Source organism: Centroberyx affinis, unplaced genomic scaffold, assembly GCF_046629955.1.
Source record: "Centroberyx affinis isolate AG114_WGS23_722 - 3 ecotype Tasmania unplaced genomic scaffold, CSIRO-AGI_Caff_v1 ptg001714l_1, whole genome shotgun sequence".
In the NCBI taxonomy this organism is placed as follows: domain Eukaryota; kingdom Metazoa; phylum Chordata; class Actinopteri; order Beryciformes; family Berycidae; genus Centroberyx; species Centroberyx affinis.
The window spans coordinates 7,115-32,500 of record NW_027280124.1 but is presented as its reverse complement, the minus strand read 5'-3'; the positions used below and the strand labels follow the sequence as shown (position 1 = coordinate 32,500).

At 43.7% G+C, this 25,386-nt stretch overlaps 6 non-coding genes across 6 annotated transcripts; all 6 read left to right on the top strand.

Moving 5' to 3' along the window:
- The first annotated feature begins 216 nt into the window (after positions 1–216).
- Positions 217–298, top strand: trnas-uga (transfer RNA serine (anticodon UGA)). The gene has a single exon. It is a non-coding gene; the product is annotated as a tRNA-Ser (tRNA).
- Positions 299–606: 308 nt separating this feature from the next.
- Positions 607–688, top strand: trnas-uga (transfer RNA serine (anticodon UGA)). Its single transcript has one exon. It is a non-coding gene; the product is annotated as a tRNA-Ser (tRNA).
- A 1,758-nt stretch (positions 689–2,446) lies between these two features.
- Positions 2,447–2,528, top strand: trnas-cga (transfer RNA serine (anticodon CGA)). Its single transcript has one exon. It is a non-coding gene; the product is annotated as a tRNA-Ser (tRNA).
- Positions 2,529–3,421: 893 nt separating this feature from the next.
- Positions 3,422–3,503, top strand: trnas-uga (transfer RNA serine (anticodon UGA)). The gene has a single exon. It is a non-coding gene; the product is annotated as a tRNA-Ser (tRNA).
- A 1,477-nt stretch (positions 3,504–4,980) lies between these two features.
- On the top strand, positions 4,981–5,062 carry trnas-cga (transfer RNA serine (anticodon CGA)). Its single transcript has one exon. It is a non-coding gene; the product is annotated as a tRNA-Ser (tRNA).
- Positions 5,063–5,361: 299 nt separating this feature from the next.
- On the top strand, positions 5,362–5,443 carry trnas-uga (transfer RNA serine (anticodon UGA)). Its single transcript has one exon. It is a non-coding gene; the product is annotated as a tRNA-Ser (tRNA).
- The last annotated feature ends 19,943 nt before the right edge of the window (positions 5,444–25,386 follow it).

Here is a 25,386-nt window from a genome sequence, read left to right as displayed (position 1 = left end):
TCCAATGTGGTGATGGTTGATCGATCACTCTAAAGCTTCTGCACACCTCCGTATGCAGTACAGGCAAATACAGTAGTGATGGACATCTGTTCGATTCTCAGCCTTCTGTTTATTAGGCAGCTATGAAAAGATGAAAGAATTTGGTTCAAAATTAGACCTTCCTGTTCCTGTGAAAATGTGACCTTCATCAAATGAATTGAAATAACAGAGACGGGAGCTGTGATGGCCGAGTGGTTAAGGCGTTGGACTTGAAATCCAATGGGGTTTCCCCGCGCAGGTTCGAACCCTGCTCACAGCGCTGGACTGATAAATAAAGATCTGTGTCATTTTGAATGTATGTGGCATTCTCCAAACTTCTGATGTGTTAAACTGTAAACACATCCTCCAATATAGTGATGTTGACAGATCTCTCTAAACCTTCTGCACACCTGCATGTAGGCCTACAGTACAGCCAAATACAGTAGCGATGGACATCTGATGGTTTCTCTCTTCACAGATCACAGTGTTCTGTTTAGGCAGCTATAAAAAGAACATCTGCTTCAAAAAGTTTACAAAGTTTCCTGTTGCTGCGAAAATGTGACCTTTATCAAATCTGATTAACAAAGAGCTGTGATGGCCGAGTGGTTAAGGCGTTGGACTTGAAATCCAATGGGGTTTCCCCGCGCAGGTTCGAACCCTGCTCACAGCGCTGGAACGGCAAATATGAACCTATGTTATTATGAATGACAATGTCCAAGCTTCTGTTGTCTTACACTCTAATGACAGCCTCCAATGTAGTGATGTTGATGGTTGATAGGTCACTCTAAATCTTCTGCACACCTGCAGTACAGGCAAATACAGTAGTGATGGTTTCTCTCTTCACAGATGACAGTCTTCTGTTTAGGCAGCTATGAAATGAACAGACCTGCTGCTTCAAAAAGGCAAAGAATTAGACTTTCCTGTTGCTGTGAAAATGTGACTATCATCAAATTAATGAGTAGAGAGCTGTGATGGCTGAGTGGTTAAGGTTGGACTTTATTAGGTCCACCTATCTAGTAGCGGCTGGTTGTCTGTTGCTTTCGCTTATTTATCATTAGGACCAACAACTTGTGTGTTCAGATGCCCTTCTGCACTCCACTGTTGTAAACACAACAGCAATAACAGTGAGTGGATAACAGTGAGTGGGTTTCAGGGAAGGTGAAATGAACAATATTAGCAGTTACTGTAAAATCAATGGTCTTCTTCCACAAGTTCAAAGCCTGTTCACAGCACTGTGCAGCCAAATATTGGTCCATGTCTGGTGGATAACTTGAGTGAGTAATCGGGCAACTGAGTTTTGAATAACTTGAATTCACACTAATATGCTGTGGATCTAGCCTAAGGACATCCATAAAAGTCTTCAGAGATTAATTTTTACTGAGGGTTCAAGTCTTTTTTAGAAACACCTACTATAGAGTTGAGATGTGAAGACATGGGTGTGGTCATTTCTCGGTTCCAGAAGCAAAATACCCATTCATTATTCGCATACACATGGTCACATGACTCTCCATTCAGAGAGTTGCAACAGTTGAATGACCTGAACCGCTACGGAGTGAGCCATTAGCTCAAATGAGTAGCAGCTGCATTGGGAAAACTAGCATAGTTGAGAAAAAAGGCTAATGTACAAGACTGTGTACATCTGGGTGTTAGAGGGTAAAGAAACTACTCATCCCAGAGGTAATTGCGCCATCGAAGTCCCCCAATCACAGAGCTCACCCCGTCGTCTTGTCATGTGGGAGAGACAAACTGTATCTAGAGCTAGCCATACAAGACAGACCTAACACTACAACCATGGACTGTAAAGGGTTACAATGTTAAGACAAGAAGAACATGGTCCAGTGTTTTGTACCTGGCTGCAACTATTGGTCAGGAGAGAACAACTGCACCTGCCATCGTCTCAGTCAGCAGTGGATCTGACTCATTAGGTGAGTTTAATTAACGACTTATCACAACAGGTATCATAGAACTCTGCACTACACAGCTGTCATCTCTATAGCAACATGACGCTATAAGATTTACATTCGGCAAAAAACATGAATACTAATTCTACCGCTATGTGCTTGACACACCTACCAATCGGCGAGTTTGTTGTCCTGTCACCATAGCAACTCCCTCTAAGGATCACGGAGACTGTAGTGTTCGGTGCCGTTTTGAACGCGTAAGCGACAGACAAAACACAATTTGACACAAACGAGGTTGCAACATTTATAACCGAGGATCATTACAGCAACCTTTACTATCGTTTTCTGATCTCGGAGACTGAAGGGGTATTCTGTTGTGTAATATGGCAGCTGTCACTTAAAAATCAAGTTAAAAATCCCAGTGAGTCTGGCGGCTGGTCCAAAACTCTTCCGGAACCGAACGCTTCAACTCTATTGGAGCAGGCACTAATGCAGCAGGCCCTGTGTGCCTTTTGTGGTGCTGCACAGCTGTGATGGCCGAGAGGTTAAGGCGTTGGACTCGAAATCCAATGGGGTTTCCCCGCGCAGGTTCGAACCCTGCTCACAGCGCTGGGTGACTAATAAAGACCTGTTTTGTTGTGAATGAATCTGGTGATGTCCAAGCTTCTATTGTGCTGTACTGTAACCACAGCCTCCAATGTAGTGATGTTGGTAGATCACTCTAAACCTTCTGCACACCTGCAAATGCAGTAGCGGTGGTTTCTCTCTTCATGGATCACGGGCTTAATCCAAATGTCCGGACTTCGGCGGACTTGCAGACTTTACGGCGCGCTCCCGTGAAGTCCAGGAGGGTTTAGGGCCGTCCACTGTCAAAATGTATGAAGTCTGTTAGGGCTCTCATGCGGACGTTTGGGGCGGTCCATGCAGACTTCCAGCGAGTCCGCTACCTCGCAGACTTCTCTGGCAATCCCATCGTTCATTGCACGACAGATAATATGTCAGCTTACACAAACAAAGGCAGATTTCAAACATGACGGGAAAACAGGTAAAGGGTATTCACATGGTATTCCTGTGTAAGTTATTAACATCTACTTATGTGATAAAGCATATATTCAGCCAGCATTGACTGTAATCAGCCTGTAACGGCTAATGGACTTCTCTGCTCTGCACCCTTCAGTGATCGATTGTTTAACGTTGATTTCGCGTTGGTGGTATCCACGGCAACGAGCGAGGGGAGAGAAGTCCCGTCTCATTCGCCCCTTGTATGCAGTCCCGCCCCCCTGAGCCCTTGGGAACTCACGTAGTTACACTGAGCACTTCAGTCAACGTCAGCATACGTAAAACCATAGTCCACGAGTCTGCAGTCCGGACGTTTGGATTGGGCCACGGTCTTCTGTTTAGGCAGCTGTGAAAAGAACAGATCTGCTGCTTCAAAAAGGTAAAGAATTAGACTTTGTTCTTCCTGTGAAAATGTGAACTATAAAAAAAAATCACAGGAGAGAGCTGTGATGGCCGAGCGGTTAAGGCGTTGGACTTGAAATCCAATGGGGTTTCCCCGCGCAGGTTCGAACCCTGCTCACAGCGCTGGACTGCCTTAAATACTAATGTTATATTGAATGCATGTGGCAGTCTCCAAACTTCTGATGTGTTAAACCGTAAACACATCCTGCAAAATGGTGATGGTTGATAGATCACTCTAGGCCATCCTGCCACCCAGAGTGCTCAGTGGATGTGAGAAAGCTGAGTTGGTGAAACTGCACTAATGTCCCAATGTATGGCCACACCCTCACCCGACACTTTATTAGGTCCACATATCTAGTAGTGGCTGGTCATCTGTTGCTTTAGCTTATTTATGATTAGGACCAACAACTTGTGTGTTCAGATGCCCTTCTGCACTTCATTGTTGTAAACACAGGCATGTGCATGTTGTGATGCATATTTCTTTTTACTCATTTTTCATTTGCAGTCATACGTTGCAGGGCGTTTTTGGATTTCAACTTTAATGCAGACTCTCTGTATGTTGTACTCCAGTGCACATGCAGTGTCACACTGTGAGGTAAACATGATGATAAAGTAAGAACAGTGTTGGTTCAGTCTATCTCAGCAGCAGCTCATGGCCTCCTGCCAGGGTTCCATGTTCCCGTCCCACTGGAGCCACCCAGGCTCAGAACAGGCTCCCACACAGCTTCAGATAAAAACAACCATCTAACTGTTACTTGTTATGTTAAATGGCACGGAAGCATTGGAGGTGTTGTCTTCATTAAAGCAATAGGTGTGGCTCTTCACAAGCTAATAACACATTGAAATAGGTATTCCTTCAGAATTCACTTGCTAATACTGACACTGTGATCCTCAGTCTGGGAACATTATCATTTTCTACTAAAACCACAGCAGTTCAGGTGCACAGAAGACTTTTTGTTGTGCTATTTCCTTACTGTAACCACACTCTCCAGGTGCTGGTGGTGAGGCTGGAGGGAGCTGAGGTGCTGGATTGGACTTGGAAATGCAATGAGGTTTTGACTCAGCTTGCTGTAATGTGTTGAGCATCATTATCTAGCCTTAAGCACTAAAACATGGATCCATGACATCCATAAACCTGCTGAACATGCTCTGATAGTCAAAATCCAAACAGACTTAGTCTGAGGATAACAGTGAGTGGGTTTCAGGGAAGGTGAAATACTAGCAGTTAAAATCAATCGTCTTCTTCCACAAGTTCAAACCCTGTTCAGCACTGTGCAGCCAAATATTGGTCCATGTCTGGTGAATAAATCGCTGGGTCTTGGTGGGAATATTATATTGGTCTTCCTACCTGAGTAATTGGGCAACTGAGTTTTGAATAAATTGAATTCACACTAATATGCTGTGGATCTAGCCTCTAGGACATCCATAAAAGTCTCCATAAAAAAGAGATGAATTTTTACTGAGGGTTCAAGTCTTTTGTAGAAACACCTACTATCGGAGCAGGCGCTAATGCATCAGGCCCCCTCTGTAGGCCTTTTGTGTTGCTGCACAGTGCTGTCTCCTCACCCTGCATGGAGCTGCAGGGTTCAGGCTGGAGGCAGCTGTGATGGCCGAGTGGTTAAGGCATTGGACTCGAAATCCAATGGGGTTTCCCCGCGCAGGTTCGAACCCTGCTCACAGCGCTGGACTGGCTAATAAAGACCTGTGTTATTGTGAATGAATATGGCGATGTCCAAGCTTCTGTTGTCTCATACTGTAACCACACCATCCACTGTGGTGATGGTTGATCGATCTCTCTAAACCTTCTGCACACCTCCGTATGCAGTACAGGCAAATACAGTAGTGATGGACATCCGTTGGCTTCTCAGTCTTCTGTTTAGGCTGCTATGAAAAGAACAGATTTGCGTCAAACAGGTAAATGGTTAGACTTTCCTGTGAAAATGTGACCTTCATCAAATTAATTTAAATAACAGAGATGGGAGCTGTGATGGCCGAGTGGGTAAGGCGTTGGACTTGAAATCCAATGGGGTTTCCCCGCGCAGGTTCGAACCCTGCTCACAGCGCTGGACTGACTAATGTAACTGGCAGTGTCCAAGCTTCTGTTGGGTTACACTGTACACACATCCTCCAATATGTTGATGGTTGATAGCTCTCTCTACTGAGGACAGGTTTGCAGTTCAACCAAACCCTTTATCAGCTGACTTCACTAATTAGGACCTTTAACCAGAGAGGAACTGATCAGTAAAATCAGCTGTAGTGTTTGGTTGGAATGAAAGCATGAATACACTGGGCCCTCCATGGCTCAAGTAAAGTCAAAGTGCAATGTCTCTAATGTATCTTCACCCACTCACTCTTCGGCCACTTTATTAGGTACACCTCTAGTAGCAGCCGCATTTCAGCTGTATTGTTGTTAGCAGGTCTCTCTTGAAAAAAGGTGATCTTGATCTCAATGAGACGTCCTGCTTAAATAAAGAAATAAGTAACAATTATAATAATAATGATAATCCTACAAACAGCCAGACAACTTAAACAACAGCTACAACAGCAGTATTTAAAAGAAAATGTGTCAGCGTCGTCCTCCCTGAACCTCCAGTCTTTGCTGTTGAAGTAAAACTCAGACTCTGATCGTTAATTCTGACTAAATCAGTTCTCCTGCAGCAGCCGACCGGCCATCTGGAGCAGCAAGAAGTAAAAAAGCCCCATGCTGTTTGGAAGCTCTGCTGGAGACCGGCTCCATACAGGTGTGTGTGTGTGTGTGTGTGTGTGTGTGTGTCTCTTGAGTCCATCTTTCCCCCCCGCTAACTTTACTTTGTTATGTTCCTTCCATACGCTGAGCTGACATGACAGACTGATTGTGTTGTGTATAAATTTGTGACTCAGTCAACAAGTGGACATTATGCTGCCTTCAGGTGCTGTCGGAAATATCAGAACTATGAGTTGAGCGTGCATGGACAATATAAAAAAATATATATACTGTATATATAAATGACAGTCGGGATTTTCTGTGATCCCCAAGTTGCTGAGATGTGACGTTTATGGACAGAGAGCATGGAAACCTGCAACAACTGATGGTAAAAGTGATGTTTTTTTTATTATATTTTGAATTAAAATATATCACACTATGTATAAAATCCCAACTTCATTTCAAAGATTAAAAAAAAAAAATAGGCCATAATAATACTTTGTTCTATATGTGTCCATTTGTATTGGGTCCAATTTCCAAGGCCAGAAAATCTGAATAAATAGAAAATCCCAGAAACTATTCCACTTTTTCTGCGTTTTGTGGTGTTTCACAAAGTATTGACTCTGAGTACTAATTAGATATTTATGTATTTTGTTTACTGTAAAAAACATTTTTTTCTAAATGTTCTGCAAACATTTCTAAAAGCATTTTGTCATTAGGGGGCATTTTGTTCAGACTGTTGACTAAAACAATCTCAATTTTAATTTCAGGCAAATAGTCAAAGGGGTTGAATATTTTCTGAAGGCACTGGACCAGGTGCAGGACATAAAACAGCATCATTTATTTATTTATATAGCACCTTCCTTAAAAGAAGTTTCCAAAGTGCTTCACAATCAGTAAAAAACAACAACAACAAAACAACAGACAGATAAAATAAAGCACAAAACAAGTATAGAACAAAGAGTAATAGCAGAATAGCTGCTGTTTCCACTGTGTGTCCTTTAGCAAAGCAACACAAAGTCTTATAATATTCTGTCCAAATGAGGCTTTTTTTCAATATGCTTTTTTTAACATCTTGTCATTTTCATTTTACAGGACACTTAATCTAAAAAATATTGAAAATAATGTATTTACGAGCGGACGGCATCGCTAATCAGAGAGTGGAATTTTGATAAATGACTCTGTGGCTTTAATTACAAAACTCTGAGGTGAGCAAATTCTCTCCCTGTTCACCTGTGGTTCCTCCTCTGTGTGTGTGTGTGTGTGTGTGTGTGTGTGTGTGTGTGTGTGTGTGTGTGTGTGTGTGTGTGTGCGTGCGTGCGTGCGTGCGTGCGTGCGTGTGTGTGTGTGTCCTTGTCTCCCCTCCCCTCCCTCTCTCTCTTATTTGTCCTCTAACCAAAGAGTTTTTTCATATTATCGTCATTTGTAAAAAACTGACCTCTACTCTTATTAAATTGTAGATAGATTAAAATTAAAACTAATTATGGTACTTTTTACAGCCTCTCTCTCTCTCTCTCTCTCTCTCTCTCTCTCGATCTCTCTCTCTCGAAACTGAGAATCTGAAGTTGATTCCTCTGTTTTTCTGCGGATTAAAAACGATGTCAGAGTGGGAAATCCAATCAGAACTCGACCTCAACACGCTGCTCTCTCTCTCTCTCTCTCAGTGTAGAGTGAAGCTCGCTCGCCCAGCAGCTCTCTGAACTGTATCACTGTAGAAAATGCATGCAATTAACATTTTTAACTGGGTGGACCGTCCCTTTAACACTCAATCTATCAATCTAGCACAATAAATCTGATAGATAGTATTGAATAAAGAACTTTGTGTAATGATTTTTTTATTTTTTTTTTTCAAAACGGATGTATAGTGTTCACACTGACCTCAGTTGATCTCTCTTCAAATATTTCAGTCATTTCCTCCTCCGTTCGCCATGGTTCTTCCCCTCTTCACTTATTTTCCACCATTATACTCTTCTCTAGTCTTTGACTTTCCTCTCTCTCTCTCTCTCTCTCATTTCTTTTCTCTTTCCATCCCTGCTGGCATTATTCGGCCAAGCGATTCATTTCTTTATTTCCTCTGGTGCCTCCGTGCCTGTATTCTGTCTGTCTGTCTGTCTGTGTGTGTGTGTGTGTGTGTGTGTGTGACAGAGAGAGAGAGAGAGAGAGAGAGGGAGCATGTCTGAGTGTGTGTGTGCTTGTATGTGTGTGTGTGAAGGAAAGCTGTGTTTCCCTTTGCGGGATCCAAATGTCCTCATAAGAAGAGTAAAACCCAGAGAAGTTGTCACTGGGAAGATTATTTTGAAGTTTAAGTGTTTTGAGTTAGGGTAAGGGATTATGGTTATGGGGTTATGGTCTTTGTATTTGAGTTAAAGCTCTATATTCTCCATATGCTCCATATTCTCCCCACCAGTTTTATTTTGTGTCTTGAGGTCCATTCAAAGCTGTGTGTGTGGTGTCATGAACCAAAAACACTCTCAATCCATTTCTCCACGTTCATTTTCCAGCATCTCTCTGAGCCTTACCAAGAACAGGCCATTTCTGTCACTGTGTCTTTAAGGCTCATTAATATTAACGACCCCTCTGTTCCGATTGGCTAACCGTTTTGAGAGTGAAACGTGAGACGCCGCGGCCCGGCGGCTACAGGTAGGGAAAACTCTCCGGTTATTAAACAATGACAACCGCTCAACCGCTTTGAAAAAAACACTTTGTTAGTCTATTATTTCTTACAGAAATGATAATGAGCGAACCTTTGTGACATCACAAAGTTACGGAAGTCCAAACGGCTCGTTTAGAGGCTCGCTTTTCTAATATGGATTGTGTGGATTTAATTGGCGACCGTGCGTTTTGATACTTTCACCATGTTTAGATAGACCATCCAACTCCTTTATCATCACAGAGGCAAGGGGAGTCCTGTTTCACACCATATGGGACCTTTAAAGGATAAGGCTGGTGTTTTTAAATGCATTTCTTACCGTCAACAAATCCTATGAAAATAACAAAATTAGCAATTTTGTTTTGCCAACAAGTCTCGTCCATGTAGCCGGTGCCCAATGCAGCCATGTCCCAGCAGCCATAGATCCAGGGGTTACAGTAATGGGTTAAAGGGTAAGGGTTCACCACAGAACTTGAATGGATAGAACGGTCATTCCCATTCAAAACCACCGTTCCTGGGCGGTCGGAGCGGCGGCCATCTTGCTGTGACCCGTTGGACTAGCTTCTGTATGAAGCGACTCACAGCAAGTCACTGAGCTGAGAGGTTTGACAGCAAGAACCAAAGCAGCTTCTCTGTCTCCTTGCTGCCATGGATTGCTAACATGCTAATGTTGACTAGAAGAGCTAGAGAGAGAAGTCCAGTCTGTGATGAAGCTAACGTTAGCCTCGTCGCTAACGTTAGCTTCCAGTTGAGTTCTGACAGTTTGCTAACAGACTCATCTGCTCAGGCAAGTGTGACAGACTTTACAGACTTGTGTTGTCGCCATAGCAACTAACACTTAAAATTCCATAATCTCCATTTTATGCTGTAGCATACTAGCCAAATTACCATGACAAACAGTGGAAGGACTGTTCAATCCATCCAAGTTCTGCAGGGGTAACGTTAGTTTAGGGTTGGGGTAACAGGGGTAGGGGTTTGGGTTCAGAGATAGGGGTTAGGGGTTAAGGGTTCGGCTTTAAGGTTAAGGGTCAGAAGTGGAGATAGATTAAGGTTAGCACAGGGGTTAAGGTAAGGGATTCAGCGGCTCAGGTAAAGATTAAAGGCTAATGGAATCAATGTTAGCCAATAGGACGTCCTCACAAGGAAGTGTGTGTGTGAGAGAGAGAGAGGGTGAGAGAGTGAGAGAGAGAGAGAGGGAGAGAGAGACAGAGAGAAACAGAAAGAGAGGAGAGACAAAGAAAGAGAGAGAGAGACAGATAGAGAAAAAAAGACAGAAACAGAGAGAGAGACAGAGGAAGCAGTGCAACGAGGTGGCAGAGAGAAAGAGAGAGACAGAGAGAGGGAGAGAGGGGGAGAGAGAGAGAGTTAGAATGAGCGACAGAGTGACATATTGCAGGGTAATGTGTGTGTGTGTGTGTGTGTGTAAAAGAGGCAATGAATAGTGGAGGCTTGTGTGTGTGTGTTTGTGTGTGAGAGAGAGAGAGAGAGTGAGCATATGTTTGTGCATGTGTGTGTCTGTATGTATAAATGGCAGAGTGACAGGAAATATTGAGTGTGTGTGTGTGTGTGTGTGTGTGTGTGTGTGTGTGTGTGTGTGTGTGTGTGTATTCCCAGCCCGGCACGGCAGCCAGCCGGTGCAGTGTGTGTGTGTGTGTGTGTGTGAATATGACTGAATATGAGTTTCCTTATCAAGCCTCCAGCTCCCTCTCTGTCATTATTCCTCCTTCTCTCTCTCTCTCCTCTACTCTTCTCCTCTCTTCTCCTCCTCCCCCCCCCCCCCTCCACACACACACACACACACACACACACACACTCTGTCTGGCTTCTTCCTCCCTTATCGTTGCCTTCCACCCGGACTGGAAACAACCAGGGGGGCTCCATGAAACACTCGTTCGCTCCCTCGTTTGTTTGCTCCCTCGTTCCCATAGAGGCATCGCTGTCGGCCGCTTTGTTTTCTCTCTCTCTCTCTCTCTCTCTCTCTCTCTCTCTCTCTCTCTCTCTCTCACCTCATTTCACCGCTTCCCTGTCCCTCCTGTCCCTCTCTCTCTCCTTTTCTCTCGGCTCTTTCTCCATCTCTCTCTTTTTCTCTCTCTTCCTTTCCTTTCTCTCTTCATTGTCTTTCGGCTTTTTTTTTTCTTGGTATTTTTCTGGTTCCTTCCATTTCCTTTCCTTCTTCCTCCCTTCATTTCTCCCATCATCCCTATTTCCTTTCCTTCTTCCTCCTCCCTTCATTTCTCCCATCGTCCCTATTTCTTTTCCTTCTTCCTTCCTTCATTTCTCTCGTCATCCCTCGTTCCCTCCCTTCACTCCTCCTTACCTTCCCTCTTCCTCCGTTTCTCCCTACCCCCCTACCCTCCTTTCCCACCCTCTCCCTTCCTCCTTCCCTACCTTCCCTCCTTTCTTCCTACCTCCTTGCCTCCCGCCATCCATTTCCTCCCTACCTCCTTCTCTCCTTCCCTTCTTTCTCCCTTCATTTCTCCCATCGTCCCTATTTCCTTTCCTTCTTCCTCCCTTCATTTCTCCCATCATCCCTATTTCCTTTCCTTCTTCCTCCCTTCATTTCTCCCATCATCCCTATTTCCTTTCCTTCTTCCTCCCTTAATTTCTCCCATCATTCCTTTCCTTCTTCCTCCCTTCATTTCTCCCATCATCCCTATTTCCTTTCCTTCTTCCTCCTCCCTTCATTTCTCCCATCATCCCTATTTCTTTTCCTTCTTCCTTCCTTCATTTCTCTTGTCATCCCTCGTTCCCTCCCTTCACTCCTCCTTACCTTCCCTCTTCCTCCGTTTCTCCCTACCCCCCTACCTTCCTTTCCCACCCTCTCCCTTCCTCCTTCCCTACCTTCCCTCCTTTCTTCCTACCTCCTTGCCTCCCGCCATCCATTTCCTCCCTACCTCCTTCTCTCCTTCCCTTCTTTCTCCCTTCATTTCTCCCATCGTCCCTATTTCCTTTCCTTCTTCCTCCCTTCATTTCTCCCATCATTCATTTCCTTCTTCCTCCCTTCATTTGTCCCATCATCCCTATTTCCTTTCCTTCTTCCTCCCTTCATTTCTCCCATCATCCCTATTCCTTTCCTTCTTCCTCCCTTCATTTCTCACATCATTCCTTTCCTTCTTCCTCCCTTCATTTGTCCCATCATCCCTATTCCTTTCCTTCTTCCTCCTCCCTTCATTTCTCCCATCATCCCTATTTCCTTTCCTTCTTCCTCCCTTCATTTCTCCCATCATTCCTTTCCTTCTTCCTCCCTTCATTTCTCCCATCATCCCTATTTCCTTTCCTTCTTCCTCCCTTCATTTCTCTCGTCATCCCTCGTTCCCTCCCTTCACTCCTCCTTACCTTCCCTCTTCCTCCGTTTCCCCCTACACCCCCTCACCTTCCTTTCCCACCCTCTCCCTTCCTCCTTCCCTACCTTCCCTCCTTTCTTCCTACCTCCTTGCCTCCTGCCATCCATTTCCTCCCTACCTCCTTCTCTCCTTCCCTTCTTTCTCCCTTCATTTCTCCCATCGTCCCTATTTCCTTTCCTTCTTCCTCCCTTCATTTCTCCCATCATTCCTTTCCTTCTTCCTCCCTTCATTTGTCCCATCATCCCTATTTCCTTTCCTTCTTCCTCCTCCCTTCATTTCTCCCATCATCCCTATTTCCTTTCCTTCTTCCTCCCTTCATTTCTCCCATCATTCCTTTCCTTTTTCCTCCCTTCATTTCTCCCATCGTCCCTATTTCCTTTCCTTCTTCCTCCCTTCATTTCTCCCATCGTCCCTATTTCTTTTCCTTCTTCCTTCCTTCATTTCTCTCGTCATCCCTCGTTCCCTCCCTTCACTCCTCCTTACCTTCCCTCTTCCTCCGTTTCCCCCTACACCCCCTCACCTTCCTTTCCCACCCTCTCCCTTCCTCCTTCCCTACCTCCCCTCCTTTCTTCCTACCTCCTTGCCTCCCGCCACCCATTTCCTCCCTACCTCCTTCTCTCCTTCCCTTCTTTCTCCCTTCATTTCTCCCATCATCCCTATTTCCTATCCTTCTTCCTCCCTTCATTTCTCACATCATTCCTTTCCTTCTTCCTCCCTTCATTTCTCCCATCATCCCTATTTCCTTTCCTTCTTCCTCCCTTCATTTCTCGCATCATCCCTATTTCCTTTCCTTCTTCCTCCCTTCATTTCTCCCGTCATCCCTCGTTCCCTCCCTTCACTCCTCCTTACCTTCCCTCTTCCTCCGTTTCCCCCTACACCCCCTCACCTTCCTTTCCCACCCTCTCCCTTCCTCCTTCCCTACCTTCCCTCCTTTCTTCCTACCTCCTTGCCTCCCGCCACCCATTTCCTCCACACCTCCTTCTCTCCTTCCCTTCTCCCTTCATCCCTCCCTCTCGCACCATTTCTCCCTCCCTTCATCCTTGTATCCTCCCTCCTTTCTTCCTCCTTCCTCCCCTTCATCCCTCCTTGCCTCCCTTGTCCCTCCATTTCTCCTTACCCACCCCCCTCCCTCCCTCCCTCCCTCCCTCCATATCTCTCCATCCATCCATCTTCCTCTCCATCCTTCCTCCCTGAGGTTGCAGCAGTGCAGAATGCCATTTTTCAGACAGAAACTCCAGTTTTAGGAAAGCCGTTTCGCTCCAGCGGCTTCCGGCATCTTTGCGGTGACAGTCGACCTTCAGAAGGAGACGAAGAATAAGAAAGAAAAGACGACAAAAAAGGAAAAAAAAAAAAAAAGAAAAAGAAAAACAGATAAGGGAGCGAGCCCTCAGTCATCATCAGCCCGCTCAGTCTTGCCGATGAAACCATAGCAACGTGGTCGTCGTGGCGGCGGCGGTGTTTTCTCTCCTCGCCGAGTCGCAAACCGATCCTTATTCCCCCAGAGACTCCGGATTGGAGTTTTTTTTTTTTTTGTTTGTTTTTTGTTCGCTGTGCATCAACAGATAGGAGGACAATAATTTCCAAGCGCAATCATACCATTTTTGGTGTGTGTGTGTGTGTGTGTGTGGGGGGGGAGGGGGGGTCCTGGGAGCAATCAGCTCAACGCAACATTTTGATTTGATAACGATTACAATCAACTCTTACAAGGTTCAAAGTAAATGCGATTTCTCTAATAACCTGATTTACATGGATCCATTTAAAGATCCAGCAGAGTGATTTCAGCTCAGTCCGGATCAGTGTTGGGCGTTAACATGTTACAGTAATGTGATTACTTTTTTCAGTATTCAGTAGTCATTTCAAATTCAGTAATTACATTACAGTTACTAATCCTAGTAACGAGAGAGAAAATAAAAGGTTGGAGGGGGTTCAGGTTTAAGTAATGCAGTAAACGCAGCAGCTCTGTTGCAACCTTTTCTTTTCTCTCCTTTGACATTTTCATTATGTTTTGTTTTTTGTTTTTTTTTGTCCAAATCCCTGTTTGTTTTTTCCTCACCTGTCTCTTCAGGACATGCAGCAGCTTTACGTCGCTTAAAAAAAATCAAAACAGAAGCTGGAGGCCGAGGGAAACTGGCTTTCAGCAGCTGGAAGTTTTCCCGTTACTTTGAACTGATCTCAGTCGAGGATCAGAGAACATTCTGGTCCGTTGTGAACTTTGTGTGGCAGCAGAACTCTTTCCTCAGAGAAACACACAACATCCAGTTTGCATCTGATACAGAAACACAGTGATGTGAGGGAAAAACAAGGAACGAAATGCAAAGTAATGGAACGAGAAACGGAACTATTACTGCTGCTGAGGAATTAGTAAAGTGATGTGATTGTTTTTTTTAAATGAGTAATAAGTGAAGAGTCATTGATTATATTTTCAGACTAACTTGCCCAACACTGCTCAGGAAAAGTCTGATGTTGTTTTCTAACACAAGGAGCATCATTTAGTTCAGTGTCTGATGTTAGATGACCATCTAAAGCCTGTAGAACTGAGTGAGAGCTGAACCTTCCACTGCAGACAAGATTTCTATTTATCTGTCTGTTTCTATTTGGAACAAACATCCAGAGTTGGAAATTCAGCGCCCAGTAACAGAGGAGGCATGGGGGATTTTGGCTAGTTTGATTAATACTGTCGACCAATCAGAGCATCCACTAAACCATGCATGTAGGTGACATCATTTACACCAGGAAGTAGTCTATTTGATTCTGTTGAGAGTTTTTCAAAGGCTGTTAGTCAAATTTTCACAGTGCTGACAGTTATAATAATAATTTCTGTAACTTCACACTCACAGGTCCTTTGTTAAATTATACCATGAAATTGAAAAATGTGATTCTCATTGCACTGGACCTTTAATTATTAATTTAATTATCTTTTTAATCTGGCTTTTAATTTGGAGTAACGTTATAGCCTTAGTTTTTATGTTCTAATCATCGGTTTTTACTTCATTTTTATCGCTGGTGTTTATTTTATTGTATTTTTATTTTATTTTATTGACTCTTATTTATAGATTTTTTTACATTTTATTGTTTTATTGTTGTAATTTTGCTATGTGAAGCACTTTGGGCTGCATGCTTGTATGAAAGGTGCTTTATAAATAAAGTTAAGTTGAGTTGAGTTAATTGTTAATATGAAGTTTAGTAATTAAGTTTGAAAAAAACAGATGTGACCGAGGTGTTGACACGCCCCGATAAATGGAAAGACTGAGCAGAAATGGAGGAGAGTTAACGGTTTTGCTTCCTGCGCCTCAGTGAAGACGATGAGATGAAGGTGAGAGCATGAGAGGCTCCGCCCAGCTTCACCCAGAGGAAACCCTGCCGCTCACTGATAACCTTCAGCTGCTCTGTGGCCAGACCAGCCGCTGGGGCTTCACACACACACACACACACACACACACACACACACACACACACACAATAAAGACCCTCGCAATAAAGCAGTTTAAGGTTATCTGTGTGCTCCAGCGCTTTTCTTTGGGTTTGTCTATGTGAAGCTCCTTTGTGGAGCTGAAGTGGGACATTCCTGCTTGTTAACATGAAAAATTCCATAGTTGAAGTATTACTCGTTTACAAAATATAGACTTTAATCTGTAAAAATGTCATAATTTCTCAAGCAAGGACTTAATTCAATTAGTTGTAATGTTGAGCGATTAATTGTTGTGTAAGAGTAGGTGTCATTGTTTTTTCAAATTGTTGGTTTGAGGGCTGCAGGATTTAATTCTGGATCAAAACACTGGCGTTTTGACAGCGGTTCTCCTCCGCAGAGAAAACAGGTTTGTGTTTTATTGTTTGAGTCGTTTCTAAAGCCAAGTCCTGTGCAGCTGAGAGCAAAACGCTGTGGCAGGGCTGGGCTTTTACACTCTACAGCTACATGTATGTTACAGGGGGGAGTTTACATCGAGCTTTTAGCCAGCTACATGATTAGAGCCACTAATCAGTGTGTAACTGAAACATCAAAGGTTTGAATCCCACAACAACCAATCGAGTCCGTCAAAAGCCATCTACTGTAAGTGAGAGACAACAAACCCTAAACTCATCGCTCTGGGAAAAAAAAATAAAAATTAGACAGTTTCCCTCCTTTCAAGCAAATGAAGCAAATAAACATTTTTGTGACATTATCCTGAAATAAGTTACATTTACTGATTACATTAACAAAATCCTCTGCCTGTGCAATGAGATAATTTGACTGAAAACGTAAATGTTCAAATAAGATGAAATATATCAGAGGTGAGACCAAGTCAACTTTGCTCACGTTCCAAGTCAGTCTCAAGTCTAAAAGTAGATCACCAAGTCAAGTCAGAACAAATCAAGAGTCCAGTATCAATTTAATATCTTAAAGAAAACTAAATATCTAGGACTTTTCAATGCAATATGGTTTTAATAGGATAAAAACTTGGTAAGAGCATCATGAGTTTGATTTCTATAATCAGTTTCAACTTCAATAAATTCAATCATTCCATACAAATTCAGAAAACAGAATTTAAATTCAGTCGTCTGCTGGAACAAATCTCATCACTTTCAATCTGAGTCATTTACACAAACACAAGATCTCAAGTCAAGACTTTAGAAACCTTTTCAAGTCATCAGAGTACAAGTCAGAGTCAAGTCCCAAGTCACCAGAACCCAAGTCCAGTCTCAAGTCTTCTCTTCATGCAACAAGTCAAGACTCAAGCAATTAAAACTGTGATTCGAGTCCAAGTCATGTGACTCGAGTTGAAGGACGGTCTCTCTAACCGCCGCGCGACCCGTCCGATAACCCCGATGACACCCGCTCTCACCCCGATGACACCCGCTCTCACCCGGCACCCGTCTCCCTCTCCCTGCTGCTGCTGCCTGTGTGGAGCTGAACAGCAGGAGAGATCAGATCAGAGAAGAGAAACTGGTCTTCAGTCTCCAGGGCTGCAGATAAAACCAAAAGAATGAGACGGAAAATGGAGAGGAAACAGCCTTCAGCCTGGACACACACACACACACACACACACACACACACACACACACAGACACACACACACACACACACACACACACACACACACAGAAACATGCATAAACGCATACACACACAGGCAGTCACACGCATGCACATGAACAGACACACACAGATACATTCACACACATAAATGCATGGACACACACATGCATAAATACATACAGATACAGACGTATGCACACACACACACACACACACACACACAAAGACACACACACACACACACACACACATACAAAGACACACACACACACACATAGCCTGATGCATGAACACATTATACGATTATTATTTACGACATAGATTTGCCTCTCTCTCTCTCTCTCTCTCTCTCTCTCTCTCTCTCTCTCTCTCTCTCTCTCTCTCTCTCTCTCCCTCTCTCTCTCTCTTTCTCACCATTCTCACACATACAGTACATATACACACACGCACCGGCACACGACACACACACTCTCTCACACATACAGATATGCATTCACATGGGTGAATACACACACACACACACACACACACACCTACACACACAGGGCAGATTGATAGCAGTAAGATGAGGCAATAAGAGGACTTTATGGGGCATGGCCAAGAGACTTATCACAGAGAGCACACACACACACACACACACACACACACACACACACACACACAGGTGGACGCACATACACAGGAGCATCTAGACACATCACACACACACACACACACACACACACACACACCGTCATGTTAGAGGTCAGTTCTCTGCGTGCTGAACCTTGAAGGGCAATCTCTCTCTCTCTCTCTTTATCTCTCTTTCTCTTTATCTCTCTTTCGCTCTGTCTCTCTTTATCTGTCTCTCTCTCTTTATTCACCCCCCCCCCCCCCCTCTCTCTTCTCTCTCTCTCTCTCTCTCTTTATCTCTGCCCCTGCACATGGAGTGAGGTCATGGTTCCTGTAGTTCAGTTGCGTATCGCTGTGCACTGCAGTCAGTCACACAGATCAGGTCACATGTACTGTGACATGTCAGTGAAGGACAGCAGGGAGAAGGAGAGGACGGAGAGGAGGGGGAGGGGGAGGAGGAGGAGGAGGAAGAGAAAGAGGAGGAGGAGGAGGAGGACACTGTGACATCCTTCAGTTTCAGTTCAGAATCAGAATCAGCTTTATTGGCCAAGTATGTCCACATACAAGGAATTTGACTCCGGCTTTTCCGTTGCTCACAATGTACTTACACAGAATAAATATACAGCTAAAAACAAGGACAACACAATGGACAGAGGTAAACCTAAACATCTAACTACTATGTACAAATATGTATATATCTAAAAAAAAGTATAAAAAAGTATAGAAAGTATATATATATATATATGTATATATATATACACATATGTAAACAACACTGGGACAGTAGTGCAATTGTGCAGAGTGGCAAAGATGCTAGAATAAATATTATATATATATTATATACACAAATCAGCTATTCTACGGATGATGATGATGATGATGATGGGGGAGGAGGAGCAGGAGGAAATCCCTGCACTCCTGCTTTTTTCTTTGGGTGGGGTGGGGGGGCGTGAATTATATACATGAGGTAGGTGTTACAGGTTTATTGCACAGGGATAGTTTCTGTCATTTAAGTGATTAAGTGTTCATCAGAGTGATGGCCTGTGGGAACAAACTGGTTGTTTTGGCGCACAGCGCTGAAATCTCAACACTGATTCATTTGCTACTGATTGAGGATTCTGACACTTGTGGTGAAACGTGTTCACACCAGGATGAAGTGACTGAGGGGGCAGTTAAAAATGGCGAGGGGGCAAGTCTTTATATATAGTAAAACACAGGGGTTCTCAAAGTTTTGATGACTGAGGGCCAATTTAGGGACCCAACATCGGATTGAGGGCCGCCCGAGAAAAAACGGAACACAAAATAATTCCGCTACCACATAGCTATCCTGTGTTACAGCTTCACCGGATTTTTGTTAAGCCTCTTTGAAATTGTTCAAGCTTAGTTGTGCGCTCCTCACCTGTGAACATTTTATGATTGGGATCATAATGGCGTTTCATGTTAAACTCCTTGCTCATTGCATTCACCTGCTTGCAGATTAGGCGCATCACTTTATCCGACCCGTGAGGTACAACGAAGTAAGCTTTGCTCCATTTCTCCTGAAACTTCCTTTTCTCCTAGGCATCTCGCGAGTCATACACGACTAGCGAGTTGCCTAGTTGCCATGCAACCATTCCTAACTTGACAGTTTAGCCCAGGGGGCGCAGTTTCACCCTTCTTAAAAGCAAAGTACTGTACTGTGTGATGTAGGTCGGTTTAAAACTGTATTATTGGAACCGGACCAGATATAACACATGCATTTCATCATGTCACCTTAACTCATCGCGGGCCACCAGAAACGGGCCGCAATTGGGCCGTGGGCCGCACTTTGAGAACCCATGGTAAAACAGTAGGTTATCATCCTGCTATGCCTATTTCTGCATTTATTTCATCCTGCGGGTGGCAGTATAGTGGCATTTTGACTAGATGCGAACAATTCCCTACCTTACCTTTTCCATGTGTTTGTGTGTCATGGCCATAATATGAAATAGGAATATTTGGGGCAGATTGCCAGGTCACCACCTAAAATTGGTCTGGTGGTAGGTTTAATGAAATTCATTGATTTAACCGTGCAATAGCCTCTGAAAGGCTAAATAACAACAACACAGGAAAGACTACTGTTTCAAAATCAAAATTTATTTCACAGCAGTGGTGAAGCCAGAATTAAACCCTGAGTGTCCTCGCTCAATTTAGGGAGCACTCAGAACGTAGGTCTACGCAAAATAATAGACTTTATGAACGATTAGATGACTGCTAAAATCAACAAAATAATAGCCAGCGTCAGGGTCATTAAGTAAAAAAAAAAAAGATGATCAGATCGTTTTGTCTGTCTTGCTCATGCCATGCAGCTCTCTCTCTCTCTCTCTCTCTCTCTGTCTCTCCCCCACTCTCTCTCTCTCTCTCTCTCATTGACCGAAACTTCACTTCCCTGTCGTTTCCATTCTGTGGATTGCTACAGTGGAAAAAGTTCTATTTACAACCATGAAAAGCAGACTGAACCCAAGTGATGTGTTCTGTCTATCTCTCCTCCGCTCCATTCAGTACCGGGGACAGTGCAAACGGCCTAAACGTATTTGTCCGACATGCCAAACCAGCAGAAAAATAAACCAGCTAAATTCTGTCTTGCCTGTCCTCAGTAGAGTTGCAGCCTCCTTGTTTGGTTGTTGAACTTCCTGAGTAAGCGTTCAATCGTTTTGTAAGATCCCCTTCAAACGGCAGTTGGATCGAGTGAGCTTTTCTCGGGTGTAGCGTGCTTCGTCTGTGCTGGCTGAAGACGTTGGTTAGCTTTCGCTGAGGATGCCCCAAAAGTCACTCCATGTTTCAGTGCAGTAAGCACACTTGGCATGGCGGTGAGAGGCCCAGAGTAGCGCTGCAGGATGGACTGTAAAAAGTGTCGAGCTACAGAAAACTCAGAAAACTCAGATTCCACCAAAGCTGTGTTGGTGAGCTCCAGCAGTGGTTTCACCTTCTGTACATCCAAAAAGTAAGGACTGTCTGGGTCAAGAGCACACATTACCTCAACCAGCTGGCTGTTCTGTTCACTAAATCTTGTGTTCATCTCCCCAGTGAGACTATCCAGTGTGCTGAAGAAGAGCTGCTTGCAATCTCTCTCTCATGTCCTGTTGCTGCTGGCCTACAGTGCTCTCCACCACGTATTGCTTCAGGTGTGTAGGGACTTGGCACATTCTCTTACATACAGTGGCACGCTGTGCCCAAATGGCTTGGAACTCCTGAGCTTCTCCACGCAATCCATCGCACTTTTCACAACCTTCACTCCAGTGTAGAGGTCTGTTTTTTTTTATCCTGTAACACTTTGTTAGGAGGATCAAAGAGGGCGAGGATTCTGTCGACCATAACCGCAGTAAACCTGACGTGGGTGTCATTGATTGCTTTTAGGAGCCCTACTGCCTCTACTTTCAGTTCCGTGAGCTGACGGACACATGGTAGCCAGGTGACCGGTCCACCTTTGGTCCAGTAGCCTTTTCAGACGTTCTCCCGTGTACACTGCGGCCACAGTTGGCTTTTTCAGAAACCGGTAAAGCATGTCACACACGTCGAAAAAGGCTTGTAGTACAATCTCAGCTGACATGGCGTGGATAACCACCAGATGTAGTTGATGGTTGAAACAATGCACATACGGGACTTCTCGTTCAACTTTCTTCTGTAATATTTTCTGTACACCGCCTCTTTTACCTGACATCACGCTTGCACCATCGTAGCATTGGCTGAGGATCTTTTCTGTGCTCAGGCCTGCTTTTCTCAGCTCAGAGAGGACCAGGTTTGTCAGACTTAACGCATCACAGTGCTCTGTAGTGGCCATTACCAGCAGCCTTTCGCGCATCTCATTATCCATGTCTAGATAACGGAGCACAATTGACACATTCTCGCAACCAGTTGGATCCTTTGTCCCATGTACCAGCTATCCCCTATTTCTTCAACTATTTCACTGGTCACTATTTCACTCATGAGCGCTATTATTTATTTCTATAATATGTAGGTGGCATTTTTGGGGATGGTGCCTAAATACCTGGGCTAGGGCGTTGTCTTTCCTCACCGTGTATTCCATCATAGACAAAAATAGTCCACTTCCCCCCTCCTCTCTTGACTCCAAAGTGTCCAACGTCCCCCCTCAGCGGTTGCTGGTGTGACACAAGGAACTCAATGATATCCACGATCGCACTCAGATATAAGCGATTCCTTGCCAGTTGCCCCTCGGTGACAAGTGCGGAGACCTCAGCTCCTGTGGCACTACGAGCACAGTATTCCTTCCAGAGAGCACATGCGTTTCAAATGTTCCTTGCTGGATGCATGTCTTGTAAAACCTTTGGTGCTTTCCGTCGCAGATTTCCAGTTAGAGAAGCCGGTTTCGGTGAAGGCTTTGTCGGCATTAGCACTAGACCCAATACTAAACTTCCGACATGGAAAGCAAAAGGCAGCATCAGCAACTACTGAATATTCCAGCCACTCCCTTCCATTAAACCAGCTTCTGCTAAATGAGCGTTTTTGGGTATTATTAAATATCCGAGTAGGGTAGGATGGTAGGTGCACCTGGGCTGGCTCCTCTGTCCCAAGATCGACAGGAGCAGTCGGAGCTGCGGGGGGGCTGTGGGCCCATTCTGACCTTGCTTGCCACCGGGGTAACATCTTCTGTGGCTAGTGGAACTAGCAGATTAAGTTCGGGATCGGCCGCGATATCATTGCTGCTGCCGGGGCTACTGGCCTCGGCTGGAGTCTCTACAGTGTTTTTTTTCTTAAAAAGCCACATTCTGATATCCATCCAGAGAGATATAAGCAAACAAGCTACGTAACGCAATGGCGCGAAGGTTGAAGTAACTATTTAGCAAGCAAACTAGCGGTTTTTACTTTTTTTTTTTCACATCGCGTACAGTGTGACATGAGGTTCAAATCTAATAAATAAATCTCTTGACAACCAACGCACAACAAACAGCGCTGCCTGTCCATGGTTCTGAAATAACAGCACTATGTTTCTATAGGGTACATACAACTTAAACTGGGGGGGCAGGAAATACAAAGCCCCCTCTTGGCGCCGGGCCCGGTTCACACTGGTCCACTTTTTTCAAACTGTCAACTTTTTTATTTTTACCTTAAACCTGCAATAAGCGATATCAGACCTTATAATCAATCCTGAAACTAAACCAATATCCACACAGCAGCGGCTGTGTTGCTGTTTTCACCTCTTTTCTAAAGCTTGTAGTCACAAAGCTCCTCCCCCTCCCTCCAGTAGTTTTACAGTTTTGTTTTTTTTAAACTAGCTTGTCTCCTCCCTCGCTGATTAAAAGCGGTGCTCTCCCCCTCCCATTCCTGAAAAAAAAATATCATAATGGCGGAATTGATGAAGTGAGCAAGTAAACTTGTTAAACTAGTAAACAGTTAAACTAGTAAACGTGTTAAATTTGTAAATTTGTTAAACTAGTAAACTTGTTAAACTAGTAAACAGTTAAACTAGTAAACGTGTTAAATTTGTAAATTTGTTAAACAAGTAAACAGTTAAACTAGTAAACGTGTTAAATTTGTAAATTTGTTAAACAAGTAAACAGTTAAAACTAGTAAACGTGTTAAACTTGCTACCTGTCTCTTCACTTGTCATTGTGGGACATGTGACCTTCAGCAGGAGAAAGGTCAAAGTGAGACTGGTAACTGGTGACACTTCTCAGTAGGTACGGTTAGCAGTTGGCTTTGCTGTGTGTTATTTACAAATGTGTTGCAGTTTCTGCCGCCTTCTAGCGTTCAGAAAATTTTGCTTATTGCAGCTTTAAAGTCAGTGGGGAGCAGCCACGGGTTTGTTTTCAGCCAAAGTGCTTTTTTAAAGGTGAGAAATGTTTTTAGAAGAGGCTGTCGCTGCTTTGTGAGCTGGCTAATCTCAACGAAGAAGAGGCAGGTTTCATGATACAAAGGCAGCTGACAGTTGGGACGACAACAACAACCAGAGTGAAAATGGTGAAAGTGGTTGTTCTTCTGATGGGAGTTTCTGCTGAAGTGTTTGAGAGTTGTACCTAAGTACCGGCTGCTGCTGGTGGCCGCTATACTGCAGATAGTCATTATGGAAACAGTGTGTTCACCCGCTGTTTTATCAGCACAAAATGTGGTTGAGGCGGCATGTTTTCTAAAAAAAAACCAAACAGCAGAATAGTGTGGTTGATGCCTAATGTGTCCGCTGGGATCCTCTGTGCTGGATTCTTTTAACTGTTATCTTGAGTGCAGAGGAGACTGTCGCACAGCCGACAGTGATGAGAGTACATGTATCACTGAGCACTGAGTACTACGAGTTCAAAGTATTTCAACTTTAAGTGAAAGAGCGGCGGACTTCAAATGGATTTTTAATAATTTCCTGCTAACAGCAGGAGCCATGCTCAGCGCTTCCCCAGCAGCTCATTAGTACTATTAGTGGAAAACGAAGTGCTTGGTGCAAACAAAACACAACGCAACATGTTGAACACTCAAGAGAGCGTGCTTCATCTTTTAATGTAATGACTTTCTTTTTTTCTTTTTTTTTTTTAAATATGTTAATGCACAACATTTACAGAAAGGCTCATAGGTTTTGACACAGCAAATTGCCAGAGACAAATTTAGACTCTGATTAAATTGGTATTCTGGCTCTCATTCAATATGTGCCTTAATGGAAAAATTAAACATGAAAAGAGACATGCATGTTTAGAAGGTAGAGACAGAGAAAGACATCTATCTATCTATCTATCTATCTATCTATCTATCTATCTATCTATTCAATTCAATGCAATTTGCTTTATTGGCATGAAAGTTTACAAACAATGCTGCCAAAGCATTAAGGTACAGAGTGTGTTTATGTCTGTCTGTATATGTGTCTGTGTGTGCATCTGTGTGTGTGTGTGTGTGTGTGTGTGTGTGTGTGTGTGTGTGTGTGTGCTTGGTTAGCACTCCATCATATGATGACTATCAATAGTTACAACAGTTCAACAATAAATAATACAGTAAACAATAAATATAATCTATCTATCTATCTATCTATCTGATGTGATGGTGGTCTAAAAACAAAAGGAAAAGATTATCCACCACTGAACTTTTGGTTTTCCTTCAAAACACAACAGACGTGTGACAGGTTTAGGCCCCCGTATACATTTATCATGTATACAGGGATATGAATAACCAGATTTCTCTGTGTTCCATGTAAACGCCATATCCCGAATATGATCAAAACCGGGATAGGCCTCATAACCGGGATACTCAAGTCCATGTAAACGCAGTCAATGATGAAATGATCAGTTCAGTCAGAAACAGACAGAAATAAACAATGTCTGTTCCACTGTTCAGACAGCTGAGTCGTATGTTTAGAAACTCAAACAGCTGAGCTGAAGACCTCCAATATGGCCGCCAGAAGGTGTGTTAGTCACCTGAAATCCCTTTATAGAGATTTGTTAAATTATGACAAACTTTACAGCTGAACAAGAGTTTGAAGTTGCCATATAGTGACGATCCTGCCGCCGGCAAGATGGAGGCTCATGCCAAGAAACTAATTCCTCATTATAATGTTTGGATCATGGCCAGCTGCAGGGTCACAGGTTTGATTCCCAAAACAGCCAATATGTCAGTCAGAAGTAATCTTGCTTCCTGCCACACACACACACACACACACACACACACACACACACACCAAACAAACAGGCCCGATATCACCGCCAAAGTCATTTTGTGGCTTTCTGCTTCTCAGTTAAGAGGAAAGAAGAACA